A 21,363-nucleotide genomic window follows, 5' to 3' on the forward strand; every position below is an offset into this window, starting at 1 on the left:
GTGTGTGTGTGTGTGTGTGTGTGTGTGTGTGTGAGAAAGAGAGAGAGAGAGAGAGAGGTAGGAGGCAGATGAAATCTCAAGATTTTGGGCACAATTCTAATTTATATGTGGCATAGCTGAGCAGGAGGCATAGCGCAGCCTCAAAGCTTCTGTAAGTTATTCTGGCTATTAGTACTACCAGAGTACTCTGCCAGCCAGGGATCACTGGAACACAGCAAACTCTCTCAATGCATGAGTATCAATTCCCAACTAGTTGCTTTAAACGGCTTTCTGACAGCTTTACAATGCTCTAAGAAGTTCAGTGTGGGTGGACTGTGATGGAGGGTTAAAATATGGCTGTGAAGGGTTGGACCCTCCTTCTGGGGTGCCACCTGATGTGCTGGGGTCCCACTGAGTCTGCCTAGTCCACCAGCCTGGACTCCCTCACCCTGTCCTGCTGCACACACACAAATAGGTAGGGACGCACCCAGCTGTAGAATCATACACTCTGCAATCAGCTCTGTGTGGGAAGACTCAGCCTGGGGAATTTCCCAGCACTCTGGCACACATACACCCTCTAAGTGTAAACCCAAAATTATATTGTCTTGCACTGTATAGAGATCTATGTAGCATAAGCTCATGAAATTCACCTCCTCCCTCAATGTGGATGAAGATATGCACAGCTTTTTGCCTACCCTTCCCCTCTTCTCTCCCCCCCCCCCACCTATCATGAATTGTATTAACTGAGTTTTGGAATAAACAAAAAACAAGTTTATTAACTACAAAAGGTAAATTTTAAGGATTATAAGGGACAGCAAACAGATCAAAGCAGCTTACAGAGCAAATAAAAGAAAACACACAAACTAAGCTTAACACTCTAAGGAATACTGGCTACAAATAATAATTTCTCACCCTAAATGGTGTTTCAGGCAGGTTGCAGAGTTTCCTAAAGTTAAACTGACTGCTTGCAGTTTAAAACTCCAGGGATTCCTTTTACAGGCTGACCTTTTTCCCGTGGGCTCAGACCCTGCCTCCCCCAGTTTAGTTCCTTTGTTTCTTCAGGTGATTTCAGCAGTCTTCCTTCTTGGGCAGGGAGGTAGTGGAGAAGAGCCTAGATTAACTCACTCCCCAGCCTTAAATCGGATTTGCATATGACGGGAATCCTTTGTTTCCCATCCCATGGAAAAGTACCAGCATTTTAAGATGGTATACTATACCAGGTGACATGATCACATGACCCTGCAGTGTCAAAGCAGCCTCCCAGGAAACTTCTCAGGAAAGAGGGAGATTAGTATCCTCAAAGTCCTATTGTCCTTCCTAATGGCCCATCCAGACTGTTTGCATATTGTCTGGTGGGTGCTCCCCAGGTGAAAACCCAGTTGTAATTATTACATAGTCAATATTTCTAACTTCAGATACAGAAATGATTCATACATACAAATTGTATAATCACATTCAGTAAATCATAACCTTTCAATGATACCTCACATGACCCATCTTGCATCAAACATATCTTAGTTATGCCATATTCATATTATAACAATATCTTTATGAAAAATATGGAATGGAATGTCACAATGGCCCCTAAATTTTGTTCTGAAGTCACAAAAATGGGACTGTTTCACTCAAAGCAGTCTTCTTTTTAAAAAATTAAATACTTATAAAAACTGTTACTCAGTAAAAATGACTTGCCTTGAATCTTTATGGTTTTCACTGAGGTGTTTTGAGGCAAAATGCACCATTTGCAAAATAATAATGAAAAGCAAAATTTCTAGTAAAAGGGAAAGAATCTAAAAGCAGGGCTGCCCAGAGGGGGGAGCAAGTGGGGCAATTTGCCCCGGGCCCCACAGGGGCCTCCACGAGAATATAGTATTCTATAGTATTGCAACTTTTTTTTATGGAAGGGGCCCCCGAAATTGCTTTGCCCCAGGCCCTCTGAATCCTTTGGGTGGCCCTGTCTAAAAACTGAATTAAATGGTACTTTTTTTTTTCTAATAGAACCTGGTGAACAAATGCCAGCAGTCACATCCATTGCTAGTATAGCTAAATTTATAAGGCAAGATTGTATTGTTGCTATCAGGAATAAGAGTTATTCAGTAGTTTACAGTATGACTTACCAGTACTCTGGTGGCAGTCTCATAAGTTTCCACAGAATTTAATTTGATTTTTTAATTTGTACTGTAGTTCTTGAGATAACCTTCTGAATGTGAATGAAAGCAATGTTTTTAAGTCTGCAGACAGACATACAGACTAAAATAAGTGAACAGTTCGGAAGGGCGAGACCTATCAATAGAAGTTGTAATTATCTCAGTTGTTTTTGTACTACTCTACTAATCAATAGCAAAACGGGGGCACAGTGCAAAGCACTAAAAGAAAACCAATATTTTTTCAATCATTACAGCACAGTTACCAGAGATACCTCTTATAAGAAAAAACAGTGTTAAACTCACAAACTACAGTGTAGTAACTGTAGGCAGATGCTGGGTCCAGTTTTTCCATTCTGCTGTGGCTCTTTTTGCAATGGCACAAAGGCCTGAAACTTCAGCTAATAGGGCTACCTGGGAATTCCCAAAGCATGCAAGATCCTGGGTGATGTATAGCCAAATAAGAACTCCTGTACCATTCATCTTCATATGAAGAAGGGTCTGGAGGAAACTAGGCTGGAGGAACAGCCTTGTTGAGTCATTGGCTACTTACACAAGTCTGAGCAGGCTGTAGCCTCCTCTGTCTTATGTTGGAAGGGAAGGGGAATGGTTTAGGCTCTTTAAATCCTACTCTGAATATAAACCAGCCAGATAAAAGAATCAGGTTTGCAGTTTGCTTACTGATGACAGTTTGACAAATCATGATTAGCTTACTGTCCCTTTTCCTTTGCACCTGAGCTATGTGATAAGACTTTATTTATCAGAATATAAACAAGAGGTTATTTTCTTATATTGTGAGTAAACTCTCTCCCTACACCCAAATCTGAATTCTTAACACACATTGTTCTACAGTATTTTGGAAAGTAAAAACAATTTCTAAGGATAACTGAATATTGGCATTCTGTAAATATTAATTTGTGCTACTGCCTACTATCTACATACTCTGAACCAGATTTCTATAAATACAGATATTAAATAATTACTATTAGAAGTTCTAGTTTAAATTATAATACTGATAAAATACCGAATAGGGAAAAATATGCCATTTATTTATTCACTAATCAAAGAAAAAAAGTTAATATTTCTTCATTGCCTTAAAATGTTTACTGACACTCCATATAATGGGTCAAATTCTGCATTGGGTTTGGATGTACATAGTTCCCATTAAAGTCAATAATTACTGTATGAGTAACTGCAGATACCACGGTGATAGAAGCTTTAGAAATGGGGAGAGGGAACATGAATCTTTGATTTAAGGGCCTATTTTTCTAAGGTGCTGAGCACTTCATCTGGAGACCAAAGTGCTCAGCAATTCTGAAAATCAGACCCTAAGTATGGGAAAAGCACTTCAAAACACTATTTACACTATGTGTAAGAAGGGTAGAGCTGCAAGTTTCATTTTGTGCAAGACTAGCAAACTGAATTAGGAGGTCAAACTGTCATAGGGATTCCAGAAGCATGGTGGAATAGCATGCATGACTGGAATATAGGTATCAAAGGGCATATGCTGTTTGAGAGGGAGAAGTTGTCATAACTATAAAGGGAAGGGTAACAACCCTCCTGTATACAATACTATAAAATCCCTCCTGGCCAGAGGCACCAAAATCCTTTTACCTATAAAGGGTTAAGAAGCTCAAGTAACCTGTCTGACACCTGACCCAAAGGACCAATAAGGGGACAAGATACTTTCAAATCGTGGTGGGGGCGGCGAGATGTTTTTGTTTGTGCTCTTTTGTTTTGGTGGTGTTCGCTCTTGGGACTAAGAGGGACTGGACATCAATCCATGTTCTCCAAATCTTTCTGAACAATCTCTCATATTTCAAATTTGTAAGTAACAGCCAGGCAAGGTTTATTAGTTTATCTTTGTTTTCTCAACTTGTGAATGTTCCCTTTGCTAGAGGGATGTTTATCCCTGTTTTGTTGTAACTTTGAAACTAAGGCTAGAGGGGGTTCCTCTGGGCTCTTTGAATCTGATTACCCTGTAAAGTTATTTTCCATTCTGATTTTACAAAGATGATTTTTACCTTTCCTTTTCAATAAAATCCTTCTTTTAAGAACCTGACTGATTTTTCCATTGTTCAAAGACCCAGGGTTTGAGTCTTTGATCACTTTGTAACCAATTGGTTAGAATATTATTCTCAAGCCTCCCCAGGAAAGGGGGTGTAAGGGCTTGGGGGGATATTTTGGGGGAAGAGGAACTCCAAGTGGTCCTTTCCCTGTTTCTTGTTAAGTCACTTGGTGGTGGCAGTGTACCAGGTTTTAACCTAAGCTGGTAGAAATAAACTTAGAGGGCTTTCATGCGGGTCCCCATATCTGTACCTTAGAGTTCAGAGTGGGGAAGGAACTCTGACAGAAGTAAAGGTGATGGGGTGGTTGTGTACATCAGTGATACCTTAAACTGTAAAGAAATAATGATGGAGTGAATGAACCAATCTGTTTCCGTCAAAATCACTTTGAGGAAGAATTTTAATATTTCATTGGGATAGTGTTAGAGGTCTGCTGTAGACCCTGAGGTTCAGACTTGGATATGGATAGGTCTCGCTAATGTTAGATTATTAGATATTATGTTAATATTATTAGACAAAATTATTACTGGGAATTGTGTAATAATGAGAGACTTTAACCGCTCAGCTACAGATTGGAGAATAAATGCTATTAATACTGGTAGGGCCCAATTATTATTTGACATGACAGACAACAGTATCCTCCATCAAATAATCACTGAACTAATAAGAAATTAAACAATTTTAGAATTGCTTTTGGCAAATACTGAGAATATCTGAAAAGAGCAGGTTTTCATTCATTCATGTTCCTATTATGCCTCTGGCGTTTAGAGCAGTGATGAAGCTCCTCCACTCCTGTCTGTTTCTGACAAGTCTTTCATTGATTGGTTCCCCAGCTGCGCCCCAGGTTTTTCAGTTCGGCTTCCACAGCTCTTCGCCATGTTGTTTTTGGGTGGCCTTGTTTTTGCTTGCCTTCAGGTGTCCATCGTATTGCTACTCTGGTGATGGAATCAGTTTCCATCCAAAGCACATGACTGATCCATCTCCAACACCTCCTGGCAACGATGGTGCTCAGATCCTCTTGGCTTCACTGTGTCAACAGATTTTGCTTTGAGATTGTTCTGCGCCAAAAGATACGGAGGATTTTCTGAGGCAGATTGTATGGAAGAAGACAGTTTGGACATGTTATACTTTCTCATTCCCCAGCATTCTGCACTATAAAGTAGTGTTGAACGTATGCAGCTCTTATAAATATTTGGTTTGGTTTTAGTGTTGTATTTTGATGATTTCCAGACTGTATTTTAGCTCCTGAAGGTGTTCCTTGTTTATTGATTTTGTTCTGAATGTCCTGGCTTGTTCCACCATCCTGGCTGATGGTGCTGCCCAAGTATGTGAATGTTTCTACATTGGTGAGAACATAATCCTCTATCTGTACTAGTAATGGTGAGGTAATATTAAAGGTCATGATATTTGACTTATTGCAGTTGATTTTCAGTCCAATTTGCTGGCTGAATGCATTGAGTTGAGTTGTTTTTTCTTGTATATGGTGTTCGGTATGTGATAGGAGAGTGACATCATCTGCGAAATCTAGGTCTTCAAGGGATGAGAAAAGTGTCCATTTACTGCCTCTTGGCATGTCTTCTATTGTACGCCACATTACCCAGTCGATGGCAATGTTGAAGAGGATTCCAGACATGACACATCCTTGATGTACTCCTGTTTTGACTTAAAAACTGAGCTCACTGTGATCAACGCTGCATGTAAAGTTGAAATAGAAGCTTTTGATTACGTTGATTATATGGAAAGGAAGTCCATATGCCCGCAGAATGCGCCATAGGCTGGTCCTGTGAATGCTATCAAAAGTCCTCTCAAAGTCTATGTTTTCTGGACGGGATGCTGGACGACACCATGAGGGTGTTGCCATCCTTTTGACAAAGGGAGTGGAAAGAGCAGGTAGTAGGAACTAAATTTGGATTGAGTTATCATGAGTCAATTGAGTTTAAAAGGAAGGATAATCAAAAACATATTGTTACCTGTGTTTTTTTATTTCAAAAGGATAGACTTTGGTTAATAGTATGCAGAAAAAGCTAGATGAATAACCACCTCAAAAAGGGAATAAGCAGAGAGCTTATAGGGAATGGAAAACGGGATTGATCAGCAAAGAAAGCTACATCTTGGAGGTTGGATAATGTAGGAATAAAATGAGACATACTATAAGTCAATCTGAATTAATTTATACCAAGGAAATTAAAAGTTCTATAAATAAAAAGTGTCAGAAAGGATGAGGTTGGGCTGCTATGCAGTGTGGCTGGGGGAAGGAAGGGAGGAAGATTAAAGATAATCTAGGCATTGCCCCAAAACTAAATTAATACCTTGCCTCGTTTTTCGATAAGGATGACAAGGGTGCTGGAACAATTTGTATAGTGGGGCTGCTAAGAGCCATTGAACCAAATTATAAACCCTGTATATGACATGGAAACCACTTCAAGCCAGTGGGGGTGGCAGCACCCTTACTTCCAGCACCTATAAAGGATGGATAATATAGAATATGGACTTAAAGACAGGATGGCTGATGGAAATAAGAGTATAGAAATTACCACACCTTAAAGTAGAAGAAAAACATAAATTAATGTTTTCAAATTGGGGGACTGAATGATTTGCATCCCAGAATACCGAAAGAACTGGTACATTGTACATCAATCCAGATTCTCACCCCTCCTCTACCAGCCGAGAGATAAGAAATAGCACCGATAGCACATTTTCCCCTCCCGCTTTCCTGGCAATGCATTAGGGAAGCTCAAAGATGGCTTGTTTCTCCCCTGACAAATCTGCTGGGCAGTGGTAGCCCCAAAATCAGAGTAAAAGGAAGGTGCTGCTGCTCTCCAGTGCTTTCATTTGTACACAGGCCTTTTAAAAAAATGATTAGAGAGTGAAATAATCTGTATCTACTCCCCCCATCCTGGTATAGTTTTGATGAATGTCAATTATCACACCGATCCGTGATCACATACCAAATGATCATACCGGACGATCTACATCCGAGAATATTGAAGGAATTGGCGCGGGAAATAGCAGGCCCGTTAGCGATAATATTTAATGAATCTGTAAACTCGGGGGTGGTCCCGTTAGACTGGAGAATAGCTAATGTGGTTCCTATTTTCAAGAAAGGGAAAAAAAGTGATCCGGGTAACTACAGGCCTGTTAGTCTAACATCTGTAGTGTGCAAGGTGTTAGAGAAAATTCTGAAAGAGAAACTAGTGGAGGACCTGGAGGGTAGTGGCAATTGCGATAAATTACAACATGGTTTTACGAAGGGCAGATTGTGCCAAACGAATCTGATCTCCTTCTTTGAGAAAGTAACGGATTTATTAGATAAGGGAAATGCGGTGGACCTAATATACCTGGATTTCAGTAAAGCGTTTGATACTGTACCCCATGAGGAATTATTGGTTAAACTGAAAAACATGGGGATCGATATGAAAATCCAGAAGTGGATAAGGAATTGGTTACTGGGGAGAATGCAGCGGGTTGTATTAAAGGGTGAACTGTCAGGTTGGAGGGAGGTTACTAGTGGAGTGCCTCAAGGTTCGGTTTTGGGACCCATTTTATTTAATCTATTTATAACTGACCTCGGAACCGATTGCAGGAGTGGGCTGATAAAATTTGCGGATGATACGAAGGTGGGAGGCGTTGTAAATTCGGAGGAGGACAGGGATATCCTGCAGGGAGACTTGAATGAGCTTGTGAATTGGAGTATCAGAAATAAGATGAAATTTAATAGTGAAAAGTGTAAGGTGATGCATTTGGGGATGACTAATAACAATTTTAGTTACAAGATGGGGACGCATTGGTTAGAAGTTACGGAAGAGGAGAAGGACCTAGGGGTTCTTGTAGACCGCAGGATGACTATGAGTCGACAATGTGACGTGGCGGTGAAAAAAGCCAATGCTGTCTTGGGATGCATTAGGCGAGGTATATCTAGCAGGGATAAGGAGGTCCTGCTTCCGTTGTACAAGGCGCTGGTGAGACCTCATTTGGAGTACTGTGTGCAGTTCTGGTCTCCCATGTTTAAAAAAGATGATCTCAAACTGGAACGGGTGCAGAGAAGGGCCACTAGGATGATCAGAGGAATGGAAAAGCTGTCGTACGAAAGGAGACTAGAGGAGCTTGGGTTGTTTAGTATGACAAAGCGAAGGCTGAGAGGGGATATGATTGCTATCTTTAAATATATTAGAGGGATTAATACAAGGGAGGGAGAAGAATTATTCCAGCTTAGTACTAACGTGGATACCAGAACGAATGGATACAAACTGGCCGTGGGGAAGTTCAGACTTGAAATTAGACGAAGGTTTCTGACCGTCAGAGGGGTGAAATATTGGAACGGCCTACCGAGGGAAACGGTGGGGGCGACGGACCTGTCTGGTTTTAAGATAAAGTTAGATAAGTTTATGGAGGGAATGGTTTAATGGTAAAACATAGTAGTCAAGGAAAGCCAAGCAATGGTGGGTAAATAGTATAATGGCTAACGGGGTCGGGCTGGAGACTCTTGCCTATATGCTCAGGGTCTTACTGATCGCCACATTTGGGGTCGGGAAGGAATTTTCCTCCAGGGCAGATTGGCTGAGCCTCTGGAGGTTTTTCGCCTTCCTCCGCAGCATGGGGCAGGGATCTCTAGCAGGAGGGTCTCTGCCGATTGAAGTCACTAAAAACAGGATTGGGGACTTCAACAGCAGAGTCCAGGGAAGGGGTAGGGACGGTTTTATGGCCTGCAGCATGCAGGGGGTCAGACCAGATGATCATAATGGTCCCTTCTGACCTTAAAGTCTATGAGTCTATGAGTCTATGAGGAGATCAGAAGGTGTACAGAAGTGACCAATGAAGTGCAGGTGATGTACGATGCAAAGTAGAGATGGGCGGGTCATGTAGTGTGCAGGCAAGACAATAGGTGGACAACCTGCACTAGTGACTAGACCCCCTGAGACCACAAGCGACCATTGGGCAGACTGAAAATGCGCTGGGCCAATCCCGTGACAAAATTCTTTGGCCAGAAATGGAAAGAATGTTCTCGCAACAAAATGGACAAGGTGATCACACAAAAAATCTTTTTTCTGCTTGACCTCATCATGATAATCACTGTAGTTATTGACTAACCAAATTTGAAGTTAGTTCTTTCCTTCATGAGTTCAAATTGTCTTCCTTCAGTTGGACCTTCAAATCCACATCCTATATCAGCACTATTCACCCCTCTCAGTTACCACATCATCACCACTAGAGGCTTAATTTCCACAGCCAGATGCCTGGGTAAAGAGATTCAGAGCAGGATGCAAAGATAGTCTGCAATAACATCAACTCACTCTCTAAATTTGAACTATTGTAGGAAGATAGGACCCTTCCTAAGACAACTGCCAGTCACAGACACCCTTCCACTATACTACTCCTATGAGCACTAAGCAAATCTCTCATTCCTGACAAAGTGGAGGAATGAAGACTCTAGGCCCTCTAGTCTGGACTCTGAACCTAAAGGGAACTCTAATAAAAACTTCTAAAAATGCCCTTCTTCAGGTACCTATTCATCCAAGGATACTATTATGCCAAAGAAATATAGTTGTTGGGACCAAGCCCCAACTTCTGTACCCAACCTATCAGCCACACCATCATGTAATGCCACCTGGCTATTCGTCTCACAGTATAATCCATGACAGCTAAAATAGCCAAAATGAGTGCAACAAACCATAATGACACTTTGAGAAAACAGTACTCTGTGCCTGGGGAAAGCCCTACATTCATTCTTCCCCTTTTTTTCTTCATATTCCTCACCTGCCTTCTTCACCACCACTGGAATTAAATTGGTAGTAGCAGGACTACAGCAGTAAGTGTCTAGGCAATTTGTGTCATAGGTAGGAGGTCCGGCTTTTATTGCTGCCTCATTTGGAAAAGAGTTTTGGCACTGGGCTTCAGAGATGAGCAACCATGTTGTTCTCACCATCCTAGAAGGAACAGCTTTCATTACCATCCCCTTGTTACAATAGAATGGGCAACAGAGTAGGGGCTGGACTGATTTCACTATATGAGGGGTATTGCATTTATTTGGTTCCCTCTTCTGGAGTGGAGTAGGCCACGATAGTGAGATGCTGTAAAACCTCACTATCCTAATTTTATTATCTCCACCTTCTCTGAGATGAAGCGGTTCAAAGCCATGGCAGGCACTCTTGAACCATTATAGCCTGTTCTCTCTTTGTCGCAGTCATCTGCCAACACCATGTCATGTAATAATGGAAACTAGACTAAATTCTGATCTCCTTCACTGATGTATGTCTAGGGTAACTGCAGTGAAGTCACTAGAGGTACTTTGGATTTAAACTGGTGCAACTGAATCAGAATTTAGCCCTCTATTCTCAACTAGTCTACTTAATTAGTAGAATATAGAATTCAATTTGGTAGCTACATTTTGAATAAATGTATGTTGGGGCATATTATACTCTTTTTGAAAAGGTTTCAGATGTACAATTACATTTTACAGATCTGTGAAGCAGGAACAGATATGCCTTCCCTTTGAAATGATATTACGCAAAACCTCTCTCTTCTCTAGGTTATCACAAACAAGATTAAAAGCATTTGCAAAGCGAGGAATGTTTACACAGCTGTCATTTTTATAGCAGGTACTGTGTTAACCCCCATTGTCAGTGTAATAATTATGCCCATTTTCAACTTTTTTGACATGAATCCACTTACTTGGAATAAAAATTAAGGTATAAACAATATTAGAGCAGCCTTGTACCATGGCATATAATAGAACTTGTCCTCAAGTGGCTCCCTGGCTATATTATTGATGTTTTTTGCTGTTTGTGGGAGAAACAGGATGGCTATTGATTCAGAATTAATTTCAACTCAGTGACAGATATGCATTACATGCACTAATACAGCACCAGCTGAAATGTCAGCAATAGAGTGGACTATTTCCCTTCTACCCTGTAAATGTGATTCAAGTTTTGTGTCTATGCTTTCCAAATCTAAGAAGAGAGATTCATCTGAAGCCTTTTTTTAAAGGAAGGATATGATATTTGGTATAAATCCTCTCCTCCCCCCAAACTACCAAAACATGTATTGCTCAAACCCCTACTACCAGAGGGCTATGTGGCAGGGGCCAAATCTTAATGACAAAACTCTTAGAGAATCAAAGTCTCCACAAGGTAGGAATCACTATACAAAAAGTGCTAAACTATAGATCAGAGAAGCTCAAATTCCTCTACATGTACCTTCATTAGTGTTAAAACTTTAATTTTGGTGATCACAGTAGCATGTTCTCCATGACTCCTAATAGGAACTCCAGATTCAGGCCAATGTTTCCTGATATTGAGTACAGCCAGGAGCTGTTTCTCCCTAGTGGGTTTTTGTGTGTGGGGGGGGGGGGGGAAAAGGGGGCGGGGGGGGATGCATATCACCAGGGCAGAAACAACCCATTGCTGCTGCGGATGTTCTACTACAAATCTAACTTCAAGGATCTGCTTACATTCCATTGTCTTCACATTAACTTTAAGTGTATGCTATAATTCTATTTACTTAATGTAATAACACAGCCCATGCTGAAGTGTGTTTTTGAATAGGAATGGACATAAGCAAGTGCTTAAAGTTAAGCATGTGTTTAAGTGCTTTGCTGAGGTAGGGCATTGTATGATGAATGAGTGTTTTGGCTTTAAACATGCTTTATCTATTTTATTTTTATTTGAAAGGTTGTTTTTTGTTTGTTTGTTTGTTTGTTTTTTGTAAAGATGGTATCTAGAGTAGAATCTAAACAAGCAAATAATGGACTTTAATGGTGGAATCCTAGTGTCATTGAAGTTGATGGTAAAACTCTCACTGACTTCGATGAGACCAGGATTTCACCATATGTTTTCATCCCACTGTTTTAAATATAACACTGTTATTTCACCACTTCATTTTTTTCCTTTGGTCTCTCACCTTAAATGATCTGATTCACCAATATTTTCTTGTTCTAGGGAAAGTGCTTGTGAAATGTTGAAGTGGATCATTAAATTACTCTTTGTAAAATGCCCTTTTCATCTGCTTCTAATTCCTTTGACATTCACAAGCAGCCCATAAATGCTTTTCGTTATCGATTATACAACAGTGCAATACTACTGAGATGATCCTCTTGTTAAAATGTCCTGGGATTAAATCAAAATAAACCAGACAATTTTTACTCAGAGAAATCTGGCTTTGCAGTTCTTCTGTTGGTGAAGCAAATGTAATTGTAGGATAAGTAGGGGAAAACTTTGGTCTCAACTCTTTCATATATAATTGACAATGGTAATCTGGACTTTGATATGACACAAAAGGAGCTGAGGAATTCTCTGAGATGTCCATGTGGAGAGAAGCAACAAATGTTCAGAAGAATCAGCAAGGCTTCATTGAGGATATATGGAATAACAGTTATATAGGAAACAGCAATGGCTCAGATTGGAGGGCAACCCACAAATTCCTCCTTCATCTTTAGCCTGACTCAGTATAGTAGACAACGTTAAAGTTACAGCAGTGGGAAAAAGTATTCAGGTACAGGGAAAGTGCTGATTGTTTCTTATGTATGAGTAAGAGGATCCAATAAAAAGAAGGCCCACAACAAAGTTATGCAAAGGAAAGAGACGAGAAAGGGACTGTACTGCGTAATAGCAATATCCTTTTTAAAATCAGATTTTGATTCAACAGACCCAAGTTTTGTGATTCAGGGCATTTTGCCAAAACACAATCCAGCTCCAGTTCATTCTTAGTCATGTTATTACTAGTAGTGACAGGACAGGTAGCCTGTCAGAAGAGAAAACAGGGTTGGAATGTGAGGCTCCCATGGGACTGTCAGAGCTGGAGACAGTGATTTGAGAAGGAAAATATCTTTTTCTTGTGGTTTGGCTCTTTTCTAACCCAGTCTTGCAAAATGTCTGATGGGCAGCACAGCCGTCCTACACTCTTTCAGGCTTTTGAACTGAGGGAAGAGTCTGTAGTGACACTGAGTGCAGAAGGCAAACCTTCAAGTACAGCTGAAAACAACTTTATTTTATTTATTTATCCTTGGTAAAGGGATGAGTTAAAGTTGATTGTAATGGTATCTGTGCTTTGTGGGATGTTTTGTTACTGCTATCTTAGCTTTGATAGTTCTTTGCAGATTTGATAAAGGGGTTAAGGTTCCTGCTGGCCTTATTTGCGCAAGGAGCCCTATTGAAATCAGCAGAGCTAGTTCTATACAGGACAGTTGAAAGATAAGGCCTCAGATCTTGCTCATTTATACTAAGGTGCCTTTATGCTAATGCGGCAATACATAAATGGCCCTTAAAGTGGGTGCAGATATAATTCATGCTAACTTTAGATCCCCTTCAGCCATCACGTGGCCATAGTGTAAAGAAGCCTCAGTGTAAATGTGAACCAGACCCTTGTACTTTACAACATGGCTGCATCTAATATGCCCGCTGCTTTAAAATGTAGCTTTTTTCATCTGCAGTTTTGTCTCTCAGTGCAACCTCTTTAATCCAAAAGTTAATTCCAGTGTGACTAACTCCTGTGATGATCCCATGCAGCTGTGATGAGCTCCATGCAAATACCTAAAATACATAAAATAAATATTACCGTTGCTCTTTTACTGGTGTGCTATATGTTCCCAAATAGACACAAAAGTAAGGAGCTTTGCAGATGAATATAAAACACTTGTGTTCTAAAAGGGTGCATAGATTTAAAAAAAATCAACTTATTATGCACTAGTGGAAAGGAGTAGACAGTGATTATTGTGCTAATAATATGTTTAGAATGACATTTTCATTGAATGATGTTTCTGCGTTGGCTATGGTGAATGTCCAATGATGTACTTGTGACATCACTTCAGGCAATATTTTATGAAATGCTGTAAATGACATAGCAGCTTCCTGTAGCTCTGCATACTGCAGGGAAAGCAGGTGTAAGAGTACCCACAGCTGTGAGATTATTCTAATTCCAAGCCATTTTAAGTGCCCGCCAATCTATAACCTGAGTGTCTACACAGCACTAATGAAACACCACCAACTGAAGTACTGTAAAATGGATAAGAAAACTAAAACTTGCATACTGGTCAATGTGATGAGGTGTGTACCCCACACAGGTGAGGAAAGGTTTAATGTGGGCCTGAGAGGCCAATTATGCTACCTGGCTGCACCTGGAGGATGAGCCAGGCTTAATTAAAGATGAAGCCCAGCTAGGGAAGAAGCTCTATGGTGACTATAAAGAAGGGAAGTACTGCTTAGAAGGGGGCTGCTGCAGGGAAAAACTCTGCAGTCACTTTCTAGAGCTAGAGTGGAGAGATCAGGAGGGTCAAGGTGGAAGCTCAGGGGGAGAGTAGAGAACTCTGGCAAGAGGCCAGAAGAAACATGGAACTGACAGTGGATGTGAAGCAGGCCCCAGTGGTGAGCTCTAATAGTAAGGCAGGATCTGAACTTCCAGGGGGAGACCCCTGGGAGCTGTTCAGTGAAGGAACAAAGAGAGGGACTTCAGAGGCATGCGAAGTTAAGCCTGAAGTGGGCAAAAGTTGGTTTAAGTTTCTACTTTTGTTTTAAGATGTATGAGGTGATTCCAGGGGAGATCCTGCAAGTCCCAGCCATAAAAGAAGGGAGAACAAAGAAGCTGTGGGAAAGGCCTAACAGTCTTGATAGGAACAAGTGTGGGAAGGTGGCAGCAAGGAGTCTGGTGGAGTGAGTCTTGACTGCCTGTCCTAGGGTCACTGGACTGGAACCCAGTGTAGCGGACAGGACAGCATTCCTCTACCAGCCACTAGCAAGGCAATGTGAAGCCCCGGAGAGTGGGATAAGATGATTGAGAACCACAAGTCCCAAAGTTTGACTCAAAGACCTTTTGTAAGGACATTGGACTTGCTGTTATCCGAAAGGGGTGGGACTAGGGTGACCAGACAGCAAATGTGAAAAATCAGGATTGGGGTTTGGGGGTAATAGGAGCCTATATAAGAAAAAGACCCAAAAATCAGGACTTTCCCTATAAAATTGGGACATCTGGTCACCCTAAGTGGGACTGACACATGACCTGGCCAGAGGGCCAAGTCCGGAGAAGAAGCAGACCACCATAGGAACAGAGCAATCCTCAGCAGAGGGCACTAGACAGGAAAGTTCTGTTATAACACACAGTCATAAGAGGGTGCCCTGTTGGGGAGTCCACACATCCATGATCAACAAGACTGCTTTCCTCTCTTAACCTGAGAGAGATGGACAGGAAGGGAATCTTCTCAAATGCTTAAGCATGTTCACACATCTGAGTTAATTTCCTGGCTCTGCCACTTTCTGACTGCGTGACTCTGACCAAGTCCGTTCACCTCTCTGTGCCTCAGTTTTCCCTTCCCACTCTCTTTTGTCATGTCTACTGTACTTAAACTGTAAATTCTTTAGAATAGGACTTTCTGTCTCAGTGGTTGCTATATAAAGAAGTTGACTGAAAATTTTCTAACACTATTTTTGATGAAAAAACTTGGGTTTTGGCTAAATTAATATTTTGGTGAAAAATTACTGTTTTCCAAGCACCTGAAAACCAAAATATTATTGCTTGTGGCCAAAATCTATCTGTACTCAAATTTCTGCCAAAAATAATTTTTTTGGAGGGTAAAGCTTTTTCAGCCCACTCTACTCTACCATAGTTAGCACAATGAGGCGATGATCTAGATTGGGTCTTTTGAGGCACTAGTGTAATACCATAGTAGATTACCCTTGCCCTCCACAATATGAGTTTTAGTATACATGTGCAGTATTTTTAAAGAATTATTGACATGGAAGTGCTGAGTTCTATCAACAGCCATCTACTGTATGGAAGCAGTGTGGCCTACTTGATAGGGAACTGAAGTGAGACTCAACAGACCTGGGTTCTATTCTTGCCTCTGCAACTTCTTTCCTGGGCAACCTTGGGGAAACTGAGGTACAGGGAGGGAAGTGACTTGCCCATCTGTAAAATGGGGAATAGTGACAGTGACCTCCTTTGTAAAGAGCTTTGAAATCTATGAATGAAAGATGTTGTAAGAGATTGTTGCTGTAATAAAAGGAGACTGACTTTATGGGTGTGGTACACCTATCTGGTCCTAAAGAGCTCTAATCAATAGTTCAAGAAGAAAAGGCCCAAGATCCTGGCCAATATACTGAGGAGAAATTTTTCTTTTTGACCCTGCCTTTGGTGAGGTCAAACACAACTACGTTGTTTTCACCCCAGAGTCCCAGAAAACATGAATTTTCCCCTCCCCCCACCCACTGCTAGAAGTAGTGAATGGAACTTGAAACTCTGTTAAAGGAGCATTTTTAAATAGAATTAATTTTAGTAACCTTTGGGATGTTGCTACAACTGTAATTTTTTGTTTCTTGTTTTGTTTTTACCCTCAGTCTCCTGTCTTACATACTGGCTAAAGTCTGGGGAGTAGGGGAAGCAATCAGTTTACCTTAGTCCTTCTTAGGCAAAAAAGCTACGTGTTTAAAAGCAACTGATTTCCTCCCCAAACAGACCACACTTGGATACCCAACACTTTTGATTGTCATAGTTTCTCTCCAGGTGATACATATTTCTGCCTATGGCAGTGCATAAAATACATAGTGCTGATTCAGAGTCTGGTGATACCGATGATACTATAACTGCCCCTTCCAAGTTCTCAGTTTGTAGATAAGGACAATCTGCAACTTCACTCTGGTAAACTGGTCTACAATATAATGTCCAGCACCCACATTACTACTGAGGACATTCAACTGCAATGCACTTTCCCACCCACCCGCATTTCTCTACCCTGTACACTGTGACAGTCTTTCCCATACACCTCTGGGTTAAGGTATTGTTTTGTTCTAAGATTTATTTGTATTTTACACTATATATGATCACTGGCAGACTTTATTTTCTGAATATTTGTAGTGTTGCCGTTTAAAAAAAAAACTTTTAAGGCTGAGATTTTATTCTTTTCCAAAAAGTAGTAAAAATGCCTTTGTTGTTAAATTGTTTCTCATCCCACCTCTAGCCATTTCAGTATAATATACAATGCAAGAGATTTCAAGAATGCAACATTAAACAGCTCGCTTGTGCATACTGTGATATTTTGTATTTCTTTAAATGTCATTATGCATTTCCTTTAATGCCAAATATGTGATGTTGATTCAGCATGGTTGCTGTGGGAACCAACAATATTGAATTTCTAAACTGCTGTGGGTGAAAATTCCACTTCATAACATAGGCATACCCAAACTAGCTTTGATCTAGCTAGTTCAGGTATCAATAGTAGTAAAGCCACAGCAACACAGATTTCAGTGTGGGCTGTACAAGCCCGCCCAGAACCCTGAAGTTGGAACCCAGGGTGTTGTGATTTAATTGCTTTTGATGTTCACTGCTTTGGCTAGCTAGATTAAAGCTAGCTTGTGTATGGCTATATGTGCTGCAAGCACCCTGGCAATGTATACATCCTGGGTCTGAGGAGGGGGGAATAATTTACTCCACAAAAGGGGGCAATATATCTTACTCTCCCCTCTTCTGGGCCTGGCCAGCTTACTCTGGTTAGTGAGGGAAGGGATGTAATTAAGGCACTTCTCATTTCCAACCCCACTTCCCTACAGTTAGAGTCACAATTCAAACAGCCTTCATTGAGGAAGGGGTGTGGTGGGTGATCAGTCGTCTATTAATTGCCTCTGTGGCATAGAAAGAACTATGTCATGTTAGTCCACTGGAAGTTGTGTGAGGGAACATAGATCAAAAGAAGACTTATGGAACCTTGATTTCTTTCATTATAAGTCAATGGCATGGCATCTGAAAAAGGGCAGATAACAGTGGACTGCTTACAGCAGCAAATAAAGTTTATGCTGGGTCCAACACAATGCTTATGCTGTATACCCTATGTAGATCCTCCACTGGGGTCCATCTTACTTGATGGTACAAAGGAGGATAATTGTCTTATTGTACTCCAGAGTCTTTTGCCCATCCCTATTGGATTTACACAGAGATTTGGGTGAAGAAAGTCCCTAAAGAAACAAATAGGGCACTACGGAATTGGGATAAGTGATGGACAGGTACCCAGTGTTGTTGACAGAAATAGGAATGATAGGATGCTGACTCTCAGAGCAATAAGGAATGTTGGTCATAGCATTCAGGACTTCCTGAAATTTATAAAATATGCAGACACTTAAAAAACATCATTTAAAAATTCTGCATTCAAAAAGAGTGTGTCTGTAGGGGAAATAGCAGAGGTGTGAGGATAGCAGAGGTGTTCTTATAGTCAGTTAATAATACTGAGAGACATGTAATAGTAATGATTGTTCAATTCTAAACTCTCTGACAATCCTCAAAATATTATATTCTGAGCAAAATAGAAAATATCTCCAGGTATGACTAATACCATTCATTTATAGTAGTGTCTGGTATATAAATGTTGCTATAGCATCCCATTGCTCAATTTGCCCTTTTACTGTCCCAGAAGTCCCAGAAATATTTTTCTATGCTGTAAAAACACCTTAGATCAGAGACAGACAGAAAAGTTAAAACATTTAAAATCAATTAATTCGGAAATATCAAAGCCATCTGACGTTCGCTGGTCAGTGAATTGGTCAGTGATTGGCTTGATGTAATTTGTTTTAAACGTGCCAAAATTGGAGTCCATATGCATTAAACCACAACTACTGGAATTAAGTTTATGAATAGGGAAAAGTGGTAAAAGCGTAAGGGATAAAGAAACATGATTTCTGTGTACAGTCGAGAATGCCATTCAAATGGTAGTGTGCAAAAAGAAATGAAAAAGTAAAACAGGAAAAAGAAAAATTCAAAAAATTTGTTTTATAAAGAGAGGGGGTTTACTTTTCATTGTTGTAGTAATTTTAGATTCTGTTTCATGTGTGTTAAAATAGACGAGGCAATTATATTATTCATCAAAAGTGAAAGGAATAACATTAAAATTAATAAGCTGTAATGCTCCTGATTGGCTTCAGAAGTTTAACACAATAGCAAATGGGTTTCTGTATAAATGAAGGCAGAGAGTTATTATGGAAAACTGTTCCAGGAATAATTTTAAGGCTGAGTTCTATGCATTTTATTAAATGCGTAGAACTTGAGATGCCATTTTAATAGTAATTTCTTGTAGAATGATATCTTCCTTCCATCATCTGAAATTCAAATCACTAATGTGTACAAAAATCAATATAGTTCCTGTTATAAAAATTGTTGATTCCATTTGCATACACTTTTATACTTCTGCCAGCTTGTTCAGCTTTTCGCAGCTATGTCCTGTAGCTATAATTCCCTTTGACCTTGCAGCTTAAGCAGTACTGGGGCAGGTCTGTACTTGGAGAAGAGACTTCTGAGTTGCACCTAAGTGCTGCTGAATTTGGTCTTGGTAATTCAGTAGTAAGTTTTCTTTTTACTTCTAAGTCAATAGTGAATCAATTCCCAAGCAAAGTGTTGGGAGCACTGTATTGCCAGAGATACCAACTCTTGGATAAGATGTAAACTAAAGCTGAATGTGCTCATTCAATACAATGGCACAAATTTGGAAAGGAATTCAGTATATGAACTTCAATGTCTTGAATGAAGAGTGTGATTAAACCAACAGTTCTTTATTTAGAGGAGAATAATCTTTATTTCCTGCCCCTGGTCAGATGACAAGTGTAGCCATATGTAACTCTGACAACCAAGTCACATACTGGGTTAGTATACATTGACTCCAATGACTACTGTTTAATCAACTCCTTTCAATTCCTGCCAATAACTGTCCACCTGCCCTAATATCATAAAAAAGTAATTTAAATTGGATTTCTTTTTACATAACTTCCTATTCTACAGTGCTGCTACAGCCTGTTAAACAATATCTGAATCTTGTCCCAAATACAACTGCATTTCAGTGGTTTGGTGTCATAATCATTACATTTTTTTTTTTTACACAAAATTTACAAAGTGACAGTTTGAGATGAAATATGCATCTTAATACAGGGGAGAGGAAGCATAGTCCAATGCTTAAAGCACACAACTCCTAGAGTTGAGGCATATGTTTCGTGCCCATTTATGAGATACCTTTGCTCTGTGGATTATGGACAAACTGAATGACCTTTATTTCTCCTTCTGCAAAATGAAGATTAGTACAGGGTGGCATGATGTTGTGCAGTCTTTATTGGGTGAAACCAGAACACATTATGAAATTTAGTAACCTGATCTTCCATTCTCTCTACATCTTGCCTCACATATAGACCTTATTTTTTATAGCTATTCCCTTGAGCTGTGGCTCAAACCTCTCTGGAATAGCTTCTTGCATGGGTTGTGTTTAGTAATAAGTACTAAACATTAACAATTCAGCAAATTCCGACACTTACAATTATTCCCAACACCCAGTTCCCTCCTTGACACCACCTCAGGCAGATGGTGCACTGAGTATGAATCCAGAGTTGAGTGCTGCAGCACTGTGAATGTGGGCCATCTTAAACAACAAAGCCCTTACCGTTTCTTCACCCCCTGGATGGGGCAGGGTCCTCTCCTGACTCCCTAGTCTGGAGTCCAATGCAGGTCTTGGTTGGCTCTTGGTAGCTGCTGAGGGGCAGGGGGGGGTCAGATTTCTTCCACTCTGTAGTCTTGTCTCTATAGAGATGTAACTCCCTGATCCAAAGCAGGTCAGACTCCCTTTTGTGGGGGACTAGGAATTAATCAGAGACTCCCTGAGCTGCTCTGCTTCACTCTCAGCACCCAAACTCAATGCTGAAACTTAACCTAGTCTTTATCTCTGTCCAGCTGTCCCTGCCACTGAAGGGCTGAGCAGCCCCTGTTCATCATTGGCCCAGCAAACAGCTTGACCATATGACTCTATGCAGAAGCCTCCCAAATGGCCACAAAAAAGAGTTTCTAGTCCATTCTGTCCACACTCCTGACTCCAAGCATGCAGGGAAATGGTGTCAGAGGGATGTGGTAGTCATTGTAGCCCAAAGGGTAGGATGCCATAGAAGCTCAGTCAGGAGTTCCAAAAATTGATGCCTTCCAAATGAGTGTTACATTTCATTACAAATTTTAGTTAAAATAAGCACACACAGGAATCTTATTCTCTAGTTACTGTCATGCTGTTGCCATAATAGTCACTTGCTAATTAAGATACGTTTTAGAAAGTGATTGAGCTATAAACTGCCTTTTCACATGTTAAATGGACATTCTTACACTAATCACCTGCAATTAAGTCAATCAATCAGGAAGGAGGTATTTTTGGAGGATTCTCTGGTATCATAGATGCAATCTAT

Source organism: Malaclemys terrapin, chromosome 5 (genome assembly GCF_027887155.1).
Source record: "Malaclemys terrapin pileata isolate rMalTer1 chromosome 5, rMalTer1.hap1, whole genome shotgun sequence".
Taxonomy (NCBI): domain Eukaryota; kingdom Metazoa; phylum Chordata; order Testudines; family Emydidae; genus Malaclemys; species Malaclemys terrapin.